Source organism: Nuphar pumila, chromosome 4, assembly GCF_984573655.1.
Source record: "Nuphar pumila chromosome 4, dmNupPumi1.hap1.1, whole genome shotgun sequence".
NCBI classification, from domain to species: domain Eukaryota; kingdom Viridiplantae; phylum Streptophyta; class Magnoliopsida; order Nymphaeales; family Nymphaeaceae; genus Nuphar; species Nuphar pumila.
Genome location: NC_143252.1, coordinates 64,964,285 through 64,988,389, shown reverse-complemented (window position 1 = coordinate 64,988,389; position 24,105 = coordinate 64,964,285).

Below are 24,105 nucleotides of genomic sequence, written 5' to 3'. Positions count from 1 at the left end.
AAAGGAGGAAGCGAGTTAGATAGAATGTAGAACTTACGGATAGACTTTTTAAAGAATCAAACCTGGACATTTTGAAAGATTGAGGGGATTTTTAAAAGAGTTTTCCAGGGTTTTGGAGAAAATTTATCCTAAAAAGAGGAAAAAGAAGATGTAGGTAGATAGAAAATATACACCTGGGGTTTTTGAAAATAAAGGTAAGTTTTGAATAATACACCCAGGGTTTTTTGAAAAAAAAAGTTTGATACATATAAGAGAAATATCACACAACCAAGGCTGCACAAACAAGGATGCGCATACAGCACTCCCTAAAGGCTGACTCTAAATGCAATATTTGAAATGGCTTGTAGGACCTTAATCCTAACTCTAAGGTTCAAATTATCTGATTTCGATCAAGATACGCCGATATACCCAAGCCGAAGCTCGAAGTACGTGGCATAGAAATATTTCTCCGGTTCTAAGGTAATGGCTTCCCAACATCCTTGAGCACCTACCGATATACCTCGGACTATGGCCCTTAGGTACGTGGTAGGGGGGCGCGAACCCAAATAAGTGGTCCAGTTGTGAGGCTCTTTCCCGAACTATGGTTCAGTGAGACAGCCCAGCAACGTGAAGACCGGGACAATATAGGTAAGGGATGTTTTTGAAAACATGTTCAACAAAAAGTCAGATGGCTCTAATGCAAGTCCTAAAGAGATAGATTTAAAATAAAGAGAAGCATACACTTGCATACATTGTTTACATTCAATCCCTAAATTTGAGGAGAGTTGTATTCAAGACCTAAGTCTAATGTGAGCATGGAATAATCTCCTCAATATGGTCCTACCAAACCATACTTAAATCCTATATGCAATGATGTCAGCTTTAGGACAGAGTCTAGGCTCCTAAGGTTTGCATGAAAATGTAGCTGACATATGTAGAATAAAGACTTAGATAATATCAAAGCAAAAGAAAAGGCATAATTCGACCGGACGGAGACGGGTCCCATCTCAGTCGCCAAAACTGTGATCATCGCAAAATTTTTCCTCTCATAATGTTCTCTCTCTTCCTTCTCTTTTCCTTTCCTACCTCTTATTTTCCTCCTTTTTGAAGGGAGAAAGATAAAAGACGGAAAGAAAGAGAGAAGAGAAGAGAAGAGAAACTCTTTTGCGGGTCTCACTTGACCTTAATTTTGAAAATATTTTTGAAATAACTCGCCTCCGTTTTTGAAATATTTGCGGGAAAACTGGGAGACGGGATCCGCTCGTCGGTACGAGGTTCGACCGTTCCTGGCGCCTTTACCAGGGGTAATCGAATCAAGTGTCGAATTAATGCCTTTTGCTTTGCAATGAATTTATCTAAGTATTTATCTTAAGTCTAAAATGCACAATGAATCATGCTTGTGCAAATGCAAAGATGTATGCTCTTTTTGAAAATATTTTGAAGAATTTCCAAGTGAATCAGATAAAGTGAAGAAATGTTTTCTAACTTAGAACTTAAGATTTGAAGTTCTAAGTTTTTAGAATAATCAGAGCTTAGGAAAATGAATTTGGATCTTTGAGAGAAATGATCTTAAAACTGAAAGAAAGAAAATTTCAAAGTCATAAATGGACTTTGAATTTGGAAGTTTGAACTTTGGAATGGAATTGAATTCTAACTTTGAAGTTTTTGAAGTTAGAAGAAAATGTGGGGGATCTAAAGGAATTGAGGAATGGGACTTGGAACAGTCGGAATTTCAAGATGAAATCCGAATCCAAATTCTGGATTCTGAATAGAGTTTTGAGTTGATTTTTGGATTTAAGATCTGAAATAGGAACTTCGGTTTGAAAAAAATGAGACTGGCTTTGAGAATTGGAATTCAAAGTGGAATTTGGACTTGGAATTTTGAATGGAATTAGATTCAAGATGTGGAATCCAAGAAGGTATTTGGATCTGAAATCTGAGATCCGAGATAGGGTTGGACTCTGGATTCTAGGATGGAATTGGATCTGAAGTTTGAGATCCAAAGTAGGATTGGATCCTGGATCCTAAGATGGAATTGGATATGAAATCTGAGATCCACAATAGAATTGGGTTCTGGATCCTAGAGTGGATTTGGATCTGAAGTCTGAGATCCAAAGTTGAGTTTGAGTCTGGATCCTAAGATAAATTTGGATCTGAAGTCTGAGATCCAATGTAGAGTTGGGCTCTGGACCCTAAGATGGAATTTGGACCAGAAGTCTAAGATCCAAAGTGAAATCGGAGTCTGGATCCTGAGGAGGAATTGGATCTGGAGTCTGAGATGAGTGTTGAATCCTAGATCCTAAAATGGATTTGTAATTAAATTCTGAAAATGAATCCAGAATCTCAAAGTTAATTTGAACTTTGATTTTGATTGAAAATATGAATATAAAATGAATTTGGAATTTCAAAGTCAATTTGAACTTTGAATTTTGATTTGAATTTGAATAAAATGACTTTGAAATCTCAAAGTTAAATTGAACTTTGAGATTGAAAATGAAATTGAATTTTGAAAATGAAAAGGATGAATTGGATTTGATAAGGATCGAAGATAGATTGAAGAAGATATTAACATCACTTGGAGTTTTTGAAAAAGAAAGTTTTTGAAAATATGATGCAATTCTATCCTATATGATGAATGAATTTGAATAATTTTGAAATTGGAATTTGAAAAGCTATTTCATTCTTTAAATGAATTAAAATAAGATTGAAAATATAATACATCCTTGACTATGGTCATTGAATGTATTATATAGTAATCTATATTAAAATTCTAGTGAAGAATGAAACACATTTTTTGTGCTTTTATAGAATTTAGAATGGAATTAACTCTCAATATACCCTGACTATGGCCATTGGTATATATATTGAATTAATTCTAAGTTAAACTCTGATAAAAGGTAAAATATTTGAAGAATATGATGATTTTTGAAAGAGGATCCAGTGTTATTTCATAAAAGATAAGAATACTAAGTCTTGTTTACACCCCGACTATGGCCGTTGGTGTAAATCATCAACTTAGAATTAACTTACCTTTTATGAAATGGTGCACGTGCCATTCGTGTTTCACCATTATGAGAATTTGAGAAATAAAGAAAAATGCATGGAATAAACAATTCATGGTATTCTATAATGCTCATTCATTCTACCTAAAGCAAGAAATGTAAATTTTCATTAAACTCTAGCTATTACAATGGGTAGAATCAAGTTTACAACCCCAAATAATGATATCTTCCATAATTCCTGAAAAACAACCGGGTTAATAATGAAAAGAAAAAGAAAATCATATATATATATATGGAATACAAATAGTAAAAGGGGTCATATGTTAAGATATGTATGATACAAAGGATGAAAGAGATGGCATGTATCCTTATATATATATATATGTATGTATATGAGAGTTTATACATATTTACATACATATGAATACATACACACAGATATATAGATATATGTATATATACATATATACGTGTATATATATAACATATACTTAGTGTAGATGGATAAGAGTGCTGGAAATGGATCATAGTGAAAGTGTGTGATATAAATGCAGGAACACTGTGCATGGCTAAAAAAAAAAAAAAAATAGTAGTTAGGAACAAAATATAGTGATGCTATGGCTGTTTGTGAAGTGGAAAAAGCAGCCACGATATTATCTTTCATGAAAAAACAGTTTTGTGACGGGGGAGAGTGGTATGGCTGCTATATGGGAAAAATAGTTACAGGTGATTAGAGGGATTAGACATAATATTGTTATATGGTAAATTAAGTAACACATGCTGGGTGAAAAACCTGTGAAATGGTGGTGAGAAGTGGTTAGGTGATCAGGACGAGTACTTTACAGAATATTCGGGCCACACAAAGTGACAATATACAGAAAATCACTACCGCTTGCAGCCAACGATCTTTTGTAACATACAACATACAGAAAATCACCATATCTGAGTGCTTGGTAAAGTACTTGGGCACCCACCTGATCTGTGAGTTATTAAGCACCAGCCTTCCAGCCCAACTTAAGAATATAAGAGAGGAGCATTAAAATCTGATACCCAAAACAAAATCACCTGAGGATAAATGGTGCACTTAAGAAAATCAATTCTCAAAGCAGATGAGCATCACGAAAATGCAACAGTAAGCAATTGAAGCATAAACAAGTTTGCCAGTTACTATTTTGTACACTGATCCAGGCATTTCATGTCAACAAAACAAACTTCATACAGACCAATTTTATAAAAACCTCAAAACCAAACGATTTTTTTGCAATAAGGTCAATCGACTTCGGTGATCAACTTCAGTAGATCCAAACCCTGTCATAAGCCATGAACAGTGCCTTTTGCAGGCTTTTATACCTGTGACGATGGACAGAAGATCCATGTCTAAAAGAGTATTCTTCCACCTCTAACTCACCTTCTGCCCGAGCAGCATGGATGTTCTTACAGGCAGCTATCGTTTTAACATGAATAAAGAATTTTTTTTATAAAGCATTCCCATCTTTAAATCAGCATTTTGTCACCTGATAAACCCATCAATTGTCAGCCCAGACTCCAGAAGATGAATTTGTTAATAGTCTCTCTAAGGATTCCCTGTGACGTCTTCTTCAGATTTGATGATTACCAGAGGATCCAGGGATGAAAACCCTTGGGTAAATAGATGGAGGGGATTAAGTCAGTGATCAATATATTAATCAAGATAATCTGAATGGGTGGATTAATGAACCTAAAAGAGAGAGGATGGACCAGGTACATGAACCCAACAAGTATAACAGAGGATTTAAATGCCGATTAATAAAATGGATCCATGTGTATGGATTGATGATTTTGAGCATGAACTAGCAAAGCAGGTCGGTGGGTTTTTACTGTAGTATTTCAATCAAAGGGATCGACAGATTTAACAATCTAACAATTAGTGAAATGAAATCCACGAGTAGATCAAAACAAGCAATTACTTTATGGAATTTCCTGTCCTGGACCCAGATATCTCATGCTCAGCAACTAAAGACAGATATATTTACAACACATATAGATAACGAAGAGCAGATGTTGGATTGAAAGAAAATCACAGATCTACATTTAAATTTGAAAATATCACAGATGAATCAAAACAATACATTGAAATCAAGAGGTAATCCACGACTTAGGCATGAATTTTATGGAATGTACCATCAAACACAATAAATTCTAAAACATAATGAATCCGAATGAATCGAATTTGTAATCCAATGTCACTAAAAGGGGAAATCATTTGCAAGAAACAGTAAGAAAAAAAATAAATAAATACTGAATCACATAAAACATGAAGAGATCTTTAGAAGAAAGGAGTGAAGCCGATGTCGGAGTTGGGTTACTCCATTGATGTAGCAACAATAAGTGGGCCGATCCTGTTATATGCAGGTCAACCCTTCCATTCGTGCCAAAAAAAAAAATCACAATGAAGAAGGATGAAAATGAGATAATACCATGAATAGAGGAAGAAAGGAAATAGGAGAGGAGCTTCAACAGAGCATTAGGAGAAGAACAACGAAATAGCTACTTACCTGTAGATTCGCAGGGGTTTCAGAGGGCCGGAGCCGATTTGAACTCTCGTAGTTGTGGAGGCTTCAGAGGTCGGTTCTCCTGCAGAGCTGTAGAAGTTCCGAATGAAATGGGGATTCAGAAACCAGCGGAAATCCGAGGCGCATAAACTTGGGTCTGCAGAGCTTCTGCAAGAAGAAGAAGAAGCTTCTTCTGTGGCCTTGAGGGGAGTCGTTCAGAAGAAAGAGGAGGGATGGATGCTTCAAAGGAGGAGTTGATGACGGATGATAATGGAGAGGCAGGAGACCCGATGCTTTGTGATGAAAGGATGCCGACGAGGGGGGTGGAGGAAGAAGGATGGATGATCTTCTGGAAAGGAAAAGATGGGTGGCGGCTAGAAGCTTGCAGAGAGACTTGCGTGAAAGTAGATGGATTGCAATGGGATGCCCTACAAAGATGACCGAGGTCTCTTTTTAAGGAGGGCGTGGAAGGCTCCAGAGGGGGAGATGGTTCGTTGGAGATGGACGACGGAGGGGAGCGAGGTTTGTTCAAGATGGACGATGGTGAGAACCCCTCTGCGATGGAGGCTTCTAGAGGAAAGATATGCGGGAGGAGTCTGTTAGAAATCCTCCTTTTTTTCCAAAAGGGGGTTTCCTTTTCAGGAAATTTTTTTAAAAAGATGGTTTAAGAAGTGAGGTTTTTGGCAAAAAAAAAAAAAATGGTTTTGAAAAGCTTTTAAAAATCCTTCGTTTTCTTGTAGCTTTTCCCAATTTTTCGGGTTTTTTTTTTTTTGGTTTATTTTTCATTTTTTTTTTTTTGTATTTTCAGAATAAAATCCTAAAGTTTGTGAGAAAACAAAGATTAAAACTAAATTTTTTTATGTTTTTGCAAAAATATTTACAAAAGGGAAATTTTCTGAGAATTTAAAAACTATTTTGAGAAAATTTCTTCAGACTTGGGTTTTGATCCGGATTTTGAGGAAATACGGATTTAAAGTGCTAGATTTGAACCTGAAAATGATTTTGAATGGATCAATATGGTTTTTAATCCAGAAAGTCTGAAGAATTTGCTTCAATTTCTCAGAAAATGGAGTTAGGGGCAAAAGGGTCATTTTTACAAAACTTTGAAAATTTGGGGTGTTCACAGGAACTCACTTTTGCGGTTGGAGATAAGGTTTTTATCAAGGTCTCCCCAACCAAGAGTGTGTTTCGTTTCGGAAAGAAGGGGAAGCTCAGCCCCAGATTCGTTGGTCCCTTCGAGGTTTTGAGCCGGATAGGAGAGACCGCCTACAGAGTAGCATTGCCACCGCAGTATACACAGATACACAATGTATTTCACGTGTCAATGCTTAGAAAATACGTTCACGACCCTTCCCACGTCATCCAACATGAAGATATTGACATCCAGGAGGATATGACGGTGGAAGAAAGGCCAGTAGAGATCATGGACCGACGGGAGCAAGTGCTAAGGACGAAGGTCATTCCACTTGTCAAAGTGAGATGGCAACATCACGGAGTCGATGATTGCACTTGGGAGCCCGAATCGGATATGCGGGATAAATATCCTGAACTCTTCACCTTGTACTCTTAGCTGAATTTCGCGGATGAAATTCCTTTAAGGGGGTAATGATGTAAGACCCACAATTTTTCAGAAAATATCTGAATAAAATTCATGAGGCATTTACCGCTAAAAATGGCATTTTTCTCAGAATGCGAAAACGAATCAATTTCTGCGAGCCAGTTACACTTAGGATATTCGTCGAATCGCGAATATATGCTCAAACACTCTGGAAGCCATAACTTCCTATCTGAACAAAATCAAAGGATTCCTGCGAGCCAACTTTCTTAGTGGCATCAATACGAAGATAATGGCGTACTCAGAATTTTTTGGAAAAAAATCACCGAAAACCCGAAATTCTTGCGGGACCCACAGAAATATGGGTGGGACCCACAGAAATATTTCTCAGAAAATATTCTAGAATAATCTAGAATATTCCAGCACCTTCCAGCATCTTCCAGAGCCTTCCAGCATGTTCCAGCACCTTCCATGGAAGGGATTCTCAGAAAAGCCCAAGGGTAAAGAGGGGAATCTGAAACTTGGGGCCCAAGTTTCAGAACCTATAAATAGAGGACCCCCCCTCCTTTAGAAAATCGCCAACCCCTCTCTCTCTCCTCCTTTTTCCAAACCTCCCCTACCTAGCCTAGCCCACCTGAGCCCACCTGACCTGGTCTGAGCCTGTCTGACTTAGCCTGAGCCTGCTTGACCTGGTCTGAGCCTGCCTGACCTGGTCCTAACCCACCTGACCTAGGTCTGAACCTACTTGACCTAAGTCTGAACCCAATTGACTTGACTTGAACCTGGTTTGGTTCAAAGTCAAAGTCCACGTCCTTTTTCGTCCGAAGTTCGAAGTTGATCCTTTTTCGAAGTCGAGCCTCGTTCGAAGCGTTTGAAGCAATCAGAGTCGTTTCTTCCTCAAATTGAAGTAAGTTCGCTTCATTAAACCATCTCTATCAAGTATTTGATTGTTTGTATATAGCATATACTTTCTGAAGTAGTATCTTGCTTTAGTTCTTGGTTGAGCCCTCTAGGATGCTTCAGTGTTCACGCGCTCGCCTCGTAACTATCGTCGGATATATATATTCGAATACGCAGTATATGCGTTCTTCAAAATAGTATCTCACCCTAGTTCTTGGTTGAGCCCTCTAGGACACTTCGGTGTTCACTCGCTCGCCTCGTAACTATTGTTGGATACAGATCTAGGTGTATATCTGCTGATTCTGCCGACGCGTCTTATATCGCACAGGCTATGTAATTTACCTTTGCTGTCGCGTCGTATGATGCCAAGGCTCCCTGCTTTCTGTACTTCCGATTACTGCACTTCCGATTATGCATTTACTTACGCCGTCGCGTCGAACGATGCCAAGGCTCCTGCTTTCTGCAATGTATTTACTTACGCCGTCGCGTCGAACGATGCCAAGGCTTCTGTTTTGTTATATATGTAGAATATTCCGTTCAGTTACACACCCTGAACAATAGTATATGCATTTCCTTTACGCCGCCGCTGTATAAAGCACAGGCTTCTGCTTATATTACATATATGGCGCGTAAGTGAGCGTTCAAATGGAGATCAACTCCAAAATCGCCCATGCGATTCCCTTACCGCTCCTCATACAAGATTCTGCTTGACGAATGAAGCCCCTATTGGAAAGGCTTCGCCTTTTGGCAAAATGCTCTTTACGTAAAGACTAAATCAATTACGTATGGCCTGGCTATGGCCCAAGGTTCCTGCAACCTTGATGGATGCAAAGTACGCACAATGGTGCACATCCATTTCCCGAGTTAAGCGTAGCGATTTCCCACCAAAGAGGGGAGATGCCGCTAAAATGGATAAAAGAAAATGCACGCTTTCTCCGTTAAAGAGAGGAAGTGCTGCTGAAATTCCTGAAGGAGCTAAAGAATGGCTCAGAAAGAACGTAGCAGAAGTGCTACCCAGTTATGGAACGCCTTCTACGATGTAGAAAGGTTCGTCGCACCACTGCCGGTAGAGCAGAGAAGGTGTTGACAAAATGGTTGGCGGAAGAGCTGCCAGAGCCAGTTAAGTGGCACAATGATGCCCTTTGTTGGAACGATGTCAGAATGACTCATCTCCCTGGCACCTGCAAGGGCACCATACTTGTAAGGGCCGTTGCGCCAAAGTAGTGGTAGCACCTTGACGAGGTCCTGAGCTCGTTGCGTAAAAATACGCCGAGTAGCCGATCCGTAGAGATCGAGTCATGTGCATGCTCATTGAGAATTATCAGACAACCAGACTCGTAAGGGCCGCTGAGCCGGAGTGTGTTGTTTCCACCAAAAGAGGTGAAGTGCTCGTCAAGGCCGAAGTGCCGAGAGCAGAGTTAAGCATGCATATGAATAAAACCTTTGTTCCACGGTGAAAACCGTGTGGTTGATTGGGGTCGGGTACATACTTCTCAAAGGCTGCCCTATAGGCATGCAATGTTCGTCAAGTAATTGTAAGACCGGCAGGCCCCTTTCAGAATTTCTCACCGAGGAAGACGGTGATGGCGCAGCCTTGAGTGACATATATTTCACCCGAACCTGATAGAGTTCATTGATGGCCTTCGTCACTCAGAGGTATGGAGGTCGTGGTTATCCTTAAATGTCTAAGGATTGAACCCAACTACTGCAGTAGCAGAATGCATTCGGATACCTAGTAAGGATCTCTTCCGGTATGCTGTACCGTCCTACTAGGGGGATGGGGTCAACAGGCCTCTGGGGTATCTAAAATACATAGAATAATCAACCCCCAGATCGTCGCGTTGTCGCCCAGATATGAGTCCCCTAAGCCTAGGGGGAGGTGCAATTATCGAAACAAAGCATTAGCTTAGGTACAGCGCTACTTTGAATGTATGAGTGGATAACGTTGTTGAGTCAGTCCTGCATAACCTTTGTGAAGGTGTCATGGTCGGTATACTACTGGACCGATTGGGAAAGAACCCCATTGATATCCGTACGACTAAGAGAAGCTCGGAGAGCTGTCCTTAGATTCGTAGGATACGGATGTGCCAAGCATAAAGGCTTGAGCTAGACATCCATTCGTGACTCTGAGGAAGTCAAGGTTAAGTCGTAGAGACTTAAGAGGTTATTCTAACTCACAGCCCTAAAGAGGCTTATGCGAAGTCATGAAGACTTGCGTGGATGTTCAACTCATAGCCCTGATGAGGCTTTTGCGATATACGCTAAGTCATGGAGGCTTGAGCGTCGTATTACGAACTGCGACCCTGAGTGGTCTATGCATTTACTTGAGTTGAATAGATAGGTGTTTGCCTACTTACCAGACCATCAGTGGTTCTGACCCCGTTTAATGGGGATTTCAGGTGTTGAACCAGCGTGGCGATATGCGGAGCAAGGCGGCATCGAGTTCCAGGGTTTCTCTAGACAGAGTTGTACTGCTTCCTTTTTATTGAACCTTCACTGCTTTTCTAAGCAGTAGTGTTGTAATAAACTTATGCTTTCGATAAAATGGAACACTTTGGTGGTCAATGAGTTGCTTGGCCACATACCTGCAACGTGCTCGGAGTTTTCTAAAACCGACGACTCATTATCGTCTTATTCCGCTGCTAAAAGTTTTTTCTAAGTTCCGCTGCAAAGAAAAAAAAAAGAAATTCATGAAAATTTTAACTTAGCTTTGTTTTGGAAATCCGGGGCGTTACAGTAGGGGAGGAGAGAGAGGCTCCTCTACAAAAAAAATCGTCCAAAGGTTTTTCTCTCTTACTTGAAACCTTAAATATGTAGGGTTTATACATTGGACGGTTAGCATTGATTGAAGCAACATCGAGGGCTGGAGTGCTTTACGCCCCTCCCCTAGAAACCCACGCCTAATGCATGTTGAGTATTTGAAGTTTCTAAAAAGGTTTGCAAATATGCCATTGAAGAGGGTTTCAAAAAGACTTTAAAACTTGTAAATTTTACTTGGACTGCCACTCAACCCAACCAATCACATTTAGCTATTTGAAACACTTTGAAATAATTACAAAAACACCATGGGGCACCAACCCCATGGTCCCCTTTATTGAAAAATGCTTTTCATGATGAGCTTCAAGGCTCATCATGAGTTTCAAAAGAAGAAAAGGGCCAATCGTAGCCTATATTTCAAAATCCATGAAATTATTTACAAAAGTGCCACCCAGCTGGTCAAACTTTGACCAGTGGGTCAAACATAGACAAAATCGTCCCCCTAGAGGGGCGCCCAAAGGTTTTGGGTCCTCTAGGTGACCCGGATTCAAGATCCAAAATCGCCAATTTGTAAGTTTCAAAACAATACTTATTTAATGCCTTAAAACATCAAGTAAATTCCGATAAATCATTTAGTACTCTACTAAACCTTGATTAATCACTAAATGCATGAAGTCTTTCAAGAAAATTCTCATCCGTTTGCGAAGATTAAGCGTATCACGATTTGGGTCCAATCGTGGCTCAAAACTCGTAATTCGCATGCACCGACGAGGTTTTTACGTCGTATAAGTCCCAAATTCGGGGACAAACCTTAAAATCATATTATAAATTAATCCTTAAATTTTCAGAAGCTAATTCGTCGAGAATTGGACACTTCTTACTTGCACAATATATTTATGCGATTTTTCAGGTCGCGCATACAAGGCAGAAATATAAAGCACAGTCAAATCACATTAAATCACATGATACACCTCACAAGTACACACAAGCATACATTCCAACTCAATCAAACAATAAATCACTCAGAAATTCGCGGGTCTTACATTCTACCCTCCTTAAAAGGGATTTCGTCCGCGAAATCACGAAATAGCAAGCAAAAATAAAAGGGTCAGATCTCGTCTGACAGCGCCTAATCGGCAACAACTAAGTCTGTCGGAGGCTTCTCTAAGCAAAACTTGGCAATATGCCCAGGTTGTCCACACTTGAAACACTTGCCATCAAAACGAGGACAAGCTCCAAAAGCGTGATCTACATTGCATTGCCGACACTTCCGCTGAACTTCCGGTCGCTGAGGTTGCTTTTGTTGGCGATTCGATCGTTGAGGTCATCTCCGTTGGACATTCTGCTGCACTTTCTGACACTTCCGCCCTCTAGTAGGTGGCGAGGAATCCACCACACTAGGTTTCTTCTCCGCTACAATCGTGAAAACTTGAGCCTGATGCTCGAGTTGATCTTCATCCAACATAGTAGCTACCTCGATAGCTTCTTTGAGCGATTTAGGCCCGTTAGTGAACACTTTAGTTCTCAAAGTAGGCCTCAAACCACGAGTGAACTTCATTGCTCGATCATTCTCTGCAACGTAAACATTCGAACAATATCGTTCCAAACAACGAAATCTTGTAGTATAATCGGACAAGGTCATCGCTCCTTGCTGCAAGTCCAGAAATTCTTCCTACTGCGTTCGTGTTTCGGAAAATAAGCAGAGTTAAAAACTTCCACGAATTCATCCCTTCCCGCGCATCCCCTCTCTGGATTCACCATCGTCGATCTTCAAACAACCTATTCTTCTCCCAGCCTTCGATCTTTAACAGACTCCCCTTCTCGAATCATCCAGGCTCCCTTTAAAGAAGAGCCACCCCAGCGCTTTGGAGGGAGGTGTGTTTTCTGCTAATCAAGTTCGTCTTTTTGAAGAATCGATTATCGACATCTCCTCTCCACCCCATACCATCGAGTTTTCCCATTCTTCTTCTCCTTCTTCTCTGAATAGTTGTGGTTCTTTCCAAAGCAAGATGAAGGAAAACAGAAGATCTCCCATTATAGAATAAAGAGAAGACTCTTCCACCACTCCTACTTGCGAATCTCTGTGGGAGCTACAAGAAGTCCGTAGCAGAGCTCCTCTCTCCTTGGTAAGAAGCCCTCTTTCACCTTTTATCTGTAGATTTGTTTTAGGAGTTAGATTATTCCTATCCGTCTACATGTAATTTTCCACTTACATTTTAGATTTCTGTTGCTTAGTTTTGTTTCCAATTCACATTTTTTTTTCTTTCTTTCGGATTTTGTTGGATATCTTTCTTTATGTTCTGATGATCGACGATGCCTCACAATGGCATCGCCGATTTATCTAGTTTTGAACTTCATTTTGTTATCTCTGCATTTGTTTTACCTTTTCTCCTTCATTATCTTCTGATCTTTTTTTTTTTCATTTTCTCTTCTTCTTTCCTTATTTCTTTGCTTTTATCACATTAAGGCATTCCTGTAACATCGGTTTGCTCGTAGCAAACTCGATCTACAGATATGCGATAACAAGGGAATGATTCCATCAATCCAACATCCTTTTTTTTTTGCAATTTCTTTGATCTTCACGATGCCAACGTAGATTTGTTTTTTTTTTGCTTTTATTTTCTTCTCTCCTTTTCTTTTATCTTCTCTCTGTATCCTTTTATTGATTGCATCTCGATTCCTCCTTTACCGATCTAATCAGTTTTCCCTCAGCCATCAATATGATCTCATTTTTCTTTTATTCAGGCCCAATCGATTGAGGGATCCATCTACGTTTCACCTTAGGAACGACCTCCATAACAAACGCTCAATCTTGTCCAGTCCCAGATCAGATTCATTTAGCAGAGGTCATCGGTCGACCTCATGTCTCCCCTGCGAAATGCAATCATCTTATTTATCAAGTTTTCATAGTTTGTCACATTTTTTTTTTTGCAAAGCACTTCATATCATCCGTCATATGCGTTGGTTCATTCATTTATCACTATTTCTGAATTTTATTGTCCTTCATATTGATTCATTTTATCAGTCAATCCTGCTGATTTGCCTCGTTTACTGTAAATTTTCTCAGTTGGGCGTGATTCCCTCACAATACCTACATTTTGCTTTCATCCTGCGTCTTGGCAGGATGCTATGGCTTTGGATATTAACCTCCTGTTCTATCCTCCATACTACATTTTTTTAGCATCTCATGTCATGGCCTGTACAATAGGGAATTTGTTAGGTCCAAGCAAGAGGAAGTCACCTCTCATGTGTTATTGAAGGCCGAGTACTGATTCACCTCTCAAGGATGTGATTTCCAGGCTACAGATACGTTTGTTGCCAACAAATATATATATATATATATATACATATTTTTGGATTTACCGGAAAGCTTAGGGTCTTTGAAACTGGGGACAACAAGGAATTTGCCTCAATTGTGGATAACAAAGTGCCTATTTTATCTTAGATTCCCAAAAGAGATACAGAGGATGGTTGATGTAACGCCCCGGATTTCCAAAACAAAGCTAAGTTAAAATTTTCATGGATTTCTTTTTTTTTTTCTTTGTAGCAGAACTTAGAAAAGCTTTTAGCAGCGGAATAAGACGATAATGAGTCGTCGGTTTTAGAAAACTCCGAGCACGTTGCAGGTATGTGGCCAAGCAACTCATTGACCACCAAAGTGTTCCATTTTATCGAAAGCACATGTTTATTACAACACTACTGCTTAGAAAAGCAGTGAAGGTTCAATAAAAAGGAAGCAGTACAACTCTGTCTAGAGAAACCCTGGAATCTTGATGCCGCCTTGCTCCGCATATCGCCACGCAGGTTCAACACCTGAAATCCCCATTAAACGGGGTCAGAACCACTGATGGTCTGGTAAGTAGGCAAACACCTATCTATTCAACTCAAGTAAATGCATAGACCACTCAGGGTCGCAGTTCGTAATACGACGCTCAAGCCTCCATGACTTAGCGTATATCGCACAAGCCTCATCAGGGCTATGAGTTGAACATCCACGCAAGTCGTCATGACTTCGCATAAGCCTCTTCAGGGCTGTGAGTTAGAATAACCTCTCAAGTCTCTACGACTTAGCCTTGACTTCCTCAGAGTCACGAATGGATGTCTAGCTCAAGCCTTTATGCTTGGCACATCCGTATCCTACGAATCTAAGGACAGCTCTCCGAGCTTCACTTAGTCGTACGGATATCAATGGGGTTCTTTCCCAATCGGTCCAGTAGTATACCGACCATGACACCTTCACAAAGGTTATGCAGGACTGACTCAACAACGTCATCCACTCATACATTCAAAGTAGCGCTGTACCTAAGCTAATGCTTTGTTTCGATAATTGCACCTCCCCCTAGGCTTAGGAGACTCATATCTGGGCGACAACGCGACGATCTGGGGGTTGATTATTCTATGTATTTTAGATACCCCAGAGGCCTGTTGACCCCATCCTCCTAGTAGGACGGTACAGCATACCGGAAGAGATCCTTACTAGGTATCCGAATGCATTCTGCTACTGCAGTAGTTGGGTTCAATACTTAGATATTTAAGGATAACCACGACCTCCATACCTCTGAGTGACGAAGGCCATCAATGAACTCTATCAGGTTCGGGTGAAATATATGTCACTCAAGGCTGCGCCATCACCGTCTTCCTCGGTGAGAAATTCTGAAAGGGGCCTGCCGGTCTTACAATTACTTGACGAACATTGCATGCCTATAGGGCAGCCTTTGAGAAGTATGTACCCGACCCCAATCAACCACACGGTTTTCACCGTGGAACAAAGGTTTTATTCATATGCATGCTTAACTCTGCTCTCGGCACTTCGGCCTTGACGAGCACTTCACCTCTTTCGGTGGAAACAACACACTCCGGCTCAGCGGCCCTTACGAGTCTGGTTGTCTGATAATTCTTAATGAGCATGCACATGACTCGATCTCTACGGATCGGCTACTCGGCGTATCTTTACGCAACGAGCTCAGGACCTTGTCAAGGCGCTACCACTACTTTGGCGCAACGGCTCTTACAAGTATGATGCCCTTACAGGTGTCAGGGAGACGAGTCATTCTGACATCGTTCCAACAAAGGACATCATTGTGCCACTTAACTGGTTCTGGCAGCTCTTCTGCCAACCATTCTGTCAACACCTTCTCTGCTCTACCGGCAGTGGTGCGACGAACCTTTCTACATCGTAGAAGGCGTTCCATAACTGGGTAGCACTTCTGCTACGTTCTTTCTGAGCCATTCTTAGCTCCTTCAGGAATTTCAGCAGCACTTCCTCTCTTTTACGGAGAAAGCGTGCGTTTCTTTTATCCATTTCAGCGGCATCTCCCCTCTTTGGTGGGAAATCGCTACGCTTAACTTGGGAAATGGATGCGCACCGTTGTGCGTACTTTGCATCCATCAAGGTTGCAGGAACCTTGGGCCATAGCCAGGCCATACGTAATTGATTTAGTCTTTACGTAAAGAGCATTTTGCCAAAAAGGCGAAGCCTTTCCAATAGGGGCTTCATTCATCAAGCAGAATCTTATACGAGGAGCGGTAAGGGAATCGCATGGGCGATTTTGGAGTTGATCTCCATTTGAACGCTCACTTACGCGCCATATATGTAATATAAGCAGAAGCCTGTGCTTTATACAGCGGCGGCGTAAAGGAAATGCATATACTATTGTTCAGGGTGTGTAACTGAACGAAATATTCTACATATATAACAAAGCAGAAGCCTTGGCATCGTTCGACGCGACGGCGTAAGTAAATACAGTGCAGAAAGCAGGAGCCTTGGCATCGTTCGACGCGACGGCGTAAGTAAATGCATAATCGGAAGTGCAGTAATCGGAAGTACAGAAAGCAGGGAGCCTTGGCATCATACGATGCGACGGCAAAGGTAAATTACATGGCCTGTGCGATATAAGACGCGTCGGCAGTATCAGCAGATATACACCTAGATCTGTATCCAACGATAGTTACGAGGCGAGCGAGTGAACACCGAAGTGTCCTAGAGGGCTCAACCAAGAACTAGGGTGAGATACTATTTTGAAGAACGCATATACTGCGTATTCGAACATATATATCCGACGATAGTTACGAGGCGAGCGCGTGAACACCGAAGTGTCCTAGAGGGCTCAACCAAGAACTAAAGCAAGATACTACTTCAGAAAGTATATGCTATATACAAACAATCAAATACTTGAGAGAGATGGTTTAATGAAGCGAACTTACTTCAATTTGAGGAAGAAACGACTCCGATTGCTTCAAACGCTTCGAACGAGGCTCGACTTCGAAAAAGGATCAACTTCGAACTTCGGACGAAAAAGGACTTGGACTTTGACTTTGAACCAAACCAGGTTCAAGTCAAGTCAACTGGGTTCAGACTTAGGTCAAGTAGGTTCAGACCTAGGTCAGGTGGGTTAGGACCAGGTCAGGCAGGCTCAGACCAGGTCAAGCAGGCTCAGGCTAAGTCAGGCAGGCTCAGACCAGGTCAGGTGGGCTCAGGTGGGCTAGGCTAGGTAGGGGAGGTTTGGAAAAGGAGGAGAGAGAGAAGGGTTGGCGATTTTCTAAAGGAGGGGGGGTCCTCTATTTATAGGTTCTGAAACTTGGGCCCCAAGTTTCAGAATCCCCTCTTTACCCTTAGGCTTTTCTGAGAATCCCTTCCATGGAAGGTGCTGGAAGGCTCTGGAAGGTGCTGGAAGGTGCTGGAATATTCTAGAATCTTCTAGAATATTTTCTGAGAAATATTTCTGTGGGTCCCACCCATATTTCTGTGGGTCCCGCAAGAATTTCGGGTTTTCGGCGATTTTTTTTTCCGAAAAATTCTGAGTACGCCATTATCTTCGTATTGATGCCATTAAGAAAGTTGGCTCACAGGAATCCTTTGATTTTGTTCAGATAGGAAGTTATGGCTTCCAGAGTGTTTGAGCATATATTCGCGATTCGACGAATATCCTAAGTGTAACTGGCTCGCAGGAATTGATTCGTTTCGCATTCTAAGAAAAATGCCATTTTTACCGGTAAATGCCTCATGAATTTTATTCAGATATTTTCTGAAAAATTGCGGGTCTTACATCATTACCCCCTTAAAGGAATTTCGTCCGCGAAATTCAGCTAAGAGTACAAGGTGAAGAGTTCAGGATATTTATCCCGCATATCCGATTCGGGCTCCCAAGTGCAATCATCGACTCTGTGATGTTGCCATCTTACTTTGACAAGTGGAATGACCTTTGTCCTTAGCACTTGCTCCCATCGGTCCATGATCTCTACTGGCCTTTCTTCCACCGTCATATCCTCCTGGATGTCAATATCTTCATGTTGGATGACGTGGGAAGGGTCGTGAACGTATTTTCTAAGCATTGACACATGAAATACATTGTGTATCTGTGTATACTGCGGTGGCAATGCTACTCTGTAGGCGGTCTCTCCTATCCGGCTCAAAACCTCGAAAGGACCAACGAATCTGGGGCTGAGCTTCCCCTTCGTTCCGAAACGAAACACACTCTTGGTTGGGGAGACCTTGATAAAAACCTTATCCCCAACCGCAAAAGTGAGTTCCCTACGCCGCTGATCAGCGTAGCTCTTCTGTCGACTCTGAGCAGTCAGTAGCTTCTTCCTGATCATGTGGACCTGCTCAGTATAATGCTGCAACACTATGGGCGAGTCCAAGGTTTGCTCACCCACTTCACCCCAATGGATTGGTGATCTACAGGGTCGCCCGTACAAGGCTTCATACGGTGCCATCCCAATGCTAGCGTGGTGGCTATTATTATAAGCAAATTCAGCCAATGCTAGGTGGGAATCCCAATCACCTTTCCATTCTAGCATACAGGCTCTTAGCATATCTTCGAGAGTCTGTATGGTTTGTTCTGATTGCCCATCTGTTTGGGGATGGAATGCTGTACTGAACTTGAGTTTCGTCCCCAGGGCTCTTTGAAGCTGCTCCCAAAAGTGAGAGGTAAATTTCGGGTCACGATCCGATATGATCGAAATCGGCACTCCATGGAGTCTAACGATTTCCCGAATGTAGATCTCCGCCAATCGTTCAGTTGAGTATCGAGTGTTGATTGGCAGGAAGTGAGCAGACTTGGTGAGTCTGTCTACGATCACCCATATTGAGTCATGTTGTCTCTTGGACCGAGGCAATCCAACGATGAAATCCATCGTAATGCCCTCCCATTTCCATTCTGGAATCTCGATCCGTTGCATTTTTCCACCAGGTCGTTGATGCTCAATTTTTACTTGCTGGCAGATTAAACACCTTGAGACAAATGTAGCCACATCCCGTTTCATACCCCTCCACCAGTACTTTCTCTGTAAGTCCCGAAACATTTTCGTACCTCCAGGGTGAATGGTGTATTTGCTGTTATGAGCCTCCTGGAGTACTTCCTGTCTTAGCTCAGGGTTATTTGGGACCCAAATCCTTTCTTCCATCCATATTCCTCCATCTTCTTTTAAATGGAAGAAAGTGTCATCTCTTTTGGCACGAGCTTTTAATTCCAAGTACTGGGGGTCCTTGAACTGTTCGGCTACAATGCGATCGAGGATCTCGATATGGATTGTCAGGCATGACAATCGAATCTTTCCTGGGTCAGCCAGGAATGACTTCCAACTGACAAAATCCTCCATCAGTTTCCATTGTCCGGTGAGGCTGGCCAGAGTGCCAACAGTCTTGCGACTAAGGGCATCTGCTACAACATTCGCCTTCCCAAGGTGATAGGAAAGCGTGAATTCATAGTCTTTGAGGAATTCCAGCCATCGCCGTTGCCGCATATTGAGTTCTTTTTGAGAAAAGAGGTATTTTAGGCTTTTATGGTCCGACATGACCTCAAATTTCTCTCCATACAGGTAGTGTCGCCAGATTTTAAGCGCGAACACTACCGCGGCAAGCTCCAGATCGTGGGTTGGATAGTTTTTCTCATGAATTCTTAACTGACGGGATGCATAGGCGATTACTTTGCCATGCTGCATCAATACACAACCCAGACCCGTTCCCGAGGCATCGGTATAAGCAATGAAGCCTCCCTGACCAGAAGGTAAGGTAAGGACAGGGGCAGTGGTAAGCCTCTGTTTGAGAACCTCAAAGCATTCCTTACACTGGTCAGTCCATTCAAACTTGACTCCCTTTTTCAGTAATTTCGTCATTGGTACGGCGATTCGGGAGAAGTCCTGTATGAACTTCCGATAATATCCGGCAAGTCCAAGGAAGCTGCGGACCTCAGTGATATTTTCTGGCTGCTTCCAGTCTATCACAGCTTCGACCTTCACAGGATCTACTGCGATTCCATCTTTTGAGATCACATGGCCAAGGAACATTACTTTGTATAGCCAGAATTCACATTTTGAAAACTTGGCATATAACTGATTATCTTGAAGGGTTTTCAAGACGATTCTCAAGTGCTCCTTGTGTTGTTCCTCATTCTCTGAATACACGAGAATGTCATCAATGAAGACGATGACAAAAGTGTCTAAGTATGGTTTGAACACTCGGTTCATCAGGTCCATAAAGACAGCAGGCGCATTTGTAAGTCCGAAGGGCATTACTACGAACTCATAATGGCCATATCTCGTTCTGAAGGCAGTCTTAGGTATATCCTCCTCCTTAACTCTGAGCTGATGGTATCCAGACCTGAGGTCGATCTTGGAGAACACTCTCGCTGTTCTGAGCTGATCGAATAAGTCCTCAATCCGAGGCAACGGGTACTTATTTTTAATGGTTGCCTGGTTAAGCATCCGATAATCGATGCATAACCGAAGGGATCCATCCTTCTTCTTTACAAATAGTACCGGGGCTCCCCATGGTGACATACTTGGTCGGATGAACCCTTGTTCCATCAGTTCTTCCAACTGACACTTCAACTCACTGAGTTCAGCTGGTGCCATACGATAAGGGGCTTTGGATATTGGCGCTGTTCCAGGTAAGGATTGAATTCCAAATTCAACCTCACGAAGTGGCGGAAGTCCTGGCAATTCCTCAGGAAACAGATCAGGAAACTCCCGCACTACTTCCAAACTCTCAAGGGGTTGGTCGTTGGATTTTTCCGCCGAGAGACTCAACAGGAAGGCCACACAACCCTTCCTAAGGTATTTTTGTACCTTAAGTGCTGATATGAGCCTTTTTTGTGGAACTGGTTTGGATAACCGGTATTCCATCTTAGGTAATCCGGGTCGAGATAGAATCACTCTGCCCTCGCGGCACAGAATCTTGGCATTATTCTGAGCCAACCAATTCATTCCCAGAATGACATCGTACTGTATCATATCGATCAGGATGGCGTCAGTAGGCAAGTGTTGCCCTGCTATCTCAATATCCAAATTTTTCACACACCGGATACATTTGGTGCATGAACCCAACGGGTTATATACTTCGATCATTTTATCAATCGGTTGCACCGAGGCGTGGAGTTGTTCGGTGAAATCGTCGGAGATAAACGTATGAGTAGCACCACAATCAAACAAGACGTAAGCTGCATGTCCATTAACAGGTACGGTGCCTTCAATGAGGTCACCGGTTTCGACTTGTTCAGTCGTTACTGCGTATACACGACCTGCAGCAGGCCTTTGTTCTACTCTAGGTGGGGGTCGTTGGACTTGTGTTCGTTGTGGTACTTGTTGAGAGGGTCCGGCAGATCCGGCATTCCTCCTCTGCTCATCAATAAGCTTCTTCCTGCATTGTCTTGCAATGTGGCCCACTTTGCCACAGTAGAAGCATCCACCTGTGTCACGTGGACATGGTCCTCTTGCGTGATTAACATGGCATTTTGGGCAGTTTGGGTTGGACTGCAGGTTGTTTGGAGCCATGTTCTGCCTTGGCCTTACAACTTGTTGAGTGTTGTTCCCACCTTGGAACCTTTTCTTCTGAAAGGGTTGTCGTGAACCCTGGCCACTTGGAAACATTCTCTTCTTGTTCCCACCATCAACTATGGGCCTTTTTGCTATGATCACTTTTGATTGCTCCCAATCCACTTGTATTTTTGAAGCTGCTGCCACAGCCGTTTGAAACGTTTGGGGCATGCTGGTGATAACCCGTGACCTTAGCCCTTCTCGCAGTCCATTGATGTACTTGTCGGCCCTTTCTTGGTCGGTCTCAAATAACCGGGAGCAGTACCGTTCAAGATTTTGAAATTTGGTGGTATAGTCAATCAGATTCATGCCACCCTGCTCCAATTCCAGAAACTCCATCTTCTTCTTGTTTCTGGAGTGTAATGGAAAGTAATTATCCATGAAAGCTCTCCGGAAGTCAGTCCAAGGAATGACTTCAACTTCCGAGAACTGGATAATCTTAGTGGTATCCCACCACTTTCGTGCGTTGTCTTTCAGCCTGTACGTGCCAAAGTTGGTCTTCTTTTCTTCTGGTACTCCCAGCACCAGGAAGGCACGTTCGGTCTCTTCGACCCAACTTTCTGCCAGTTCAGGATCTGCTCTACCAGCGAAGACTGGTGGATCGAGCTTGAGGAATTTTTCATAGGTTATTCCACCAAGGTTTTCGCTTCGAGGTGTGACTGGTTCTGGCCTTGTTTCTCGAATGGCAGTAACCAAATTGTTGAGTGTTTCCAGCAGAAATCCTTGAGTATGGGACTCCTCGCTTGGTATGGTTCTCCTTGTCGTAGGAGCCATTTATCTACCACATACAAACAACGTGTTTTAGTTTCACAATGTATATATCGAAGCAAAGTTTTATTTACTTAATATATATCACATTTACACAAGCATCGCCTTAAACAAAACGTCATGCCGCACTGGCAGACTTTTAGGCGTTGAGAAACTAGGTACATGAGTCTATTGACTCCAAAACACTACCAGTCTCTTCTAGGAACTGGATTTCTTTCTTGACCCAAAGAACCCGAAGTATCGTTTACTTCCACATTGCCTTGGTGTAGGCACAACTAGCTTTGGCTTGGGCGGCACTTCCGCACTCTCAAGCGACTCTTGTGGATAGATCAGTGATGCCAGTCCACTTGCCCATTCAGTGGCATCATGGCTCGGAGAATCCGAGACCATAACGGGATGATATAGGTTGTATCCCTCTTCCTGGCCATTCAGACTCGGCGTTGGTGTAGCCGCTCTGTTCCCCCATATAATAGTACTTTGATTCGAGGAATCTGAAATCATAATGGGATTATAGAAGGAGTTGTTGCATCCCTCCTCCCAACTGTGCAAGCTAGGCGTACATGATGCCTGTTGATAGCCTTGCGATTGACCAAATCCCTCAAGGAAGTTCAAGTCAAATCCTACCAGAGATGGTAGTTCATCAGAAGTTGCTGGAGTACGGCTACTCTCTCTACTGGAGTAATGTGGCCCACTAACACGCGAGGTCTCATCCCTAAGACCAAGCGATCCCCGCCGACCCATATCGGCGGTATGCTTCATTTGGCATTCGTTGACGGAATGCCCTTCTTCGCCACAATATTGACAGTCTTGGACTTCATATGGGCATACCCACTCATCGTGCATGATCCCGCAACGATAGTAGTATCCTCGGGAGTCGTGAGTTGCCATCTATACAAAGATGCACCCAGATCAGAACAAGAAGTATAAAATATACTTACAGTGCGATATAGTGGACAAGTCGGATCTCGAACCAGGTTTCTCAGACTCTTGCTTTGATACCAATTCTGTAACGCCCCGGATTTCCAAAACAAAGCTAAGTTAAAATTTTCATGGATTTCTTCTTTTTTTTTTTCTTTGCAGCAGAACTTAGAAAAGCTTTTAGCAGCGGAATAAGACGATAATGAGTCGTCGGTTTTAGAAAACTCCGAGCACGTTGCAGGTATGTGGCCAAGCAACTCATTGACCACCAAAGTGTTCCATTTTATCGAAAGCACATGTTTATTACAACACTACTGCTTAGAAAAGCAGTGAAGGTTCAATAAAAAGGAAGCAGTACAACTCTGTCTAGAGAAACCCTGGAATCTTGATGCCGCCTTGCTCCGCATATCGCCACGCAGGTTCAACACCTGAAATCCCCATTAAACGGGGTCAGAACCACTGATGGTCTGGTAAGTAGGCAAACACCTATCTATTCAACTCAAGTAAATGCATAGACCACTCAGGGTCGCAGTTCGTAATACGACGCTCAAGCCTCCATGACTTAGCGTATATCGCACAAGCCTCATCAGGGCTATGAGTTGAACATCCACGCAAGTCGTCATGACTTCGCATAAGCCTCTTCAAGGCTGTGAGTTAGAATAACCTCTCAAGTCTCTACGACTTTGCCTTGACTTCCTCAGAGTCACGAATGGATGTCTAGCTCAAGCCTTTATGCTTGGCACATCCGTATCCTACGAATCTAAGGACAGCTCTCCGAGCTTCACTTAGTCGTACGGATATCAATGGGGTTCTTTCCCAATCGGTCCAGTAGTATACCGACCATGACACCTTCACAAAGGTTATGCAGGACTGACTCAAC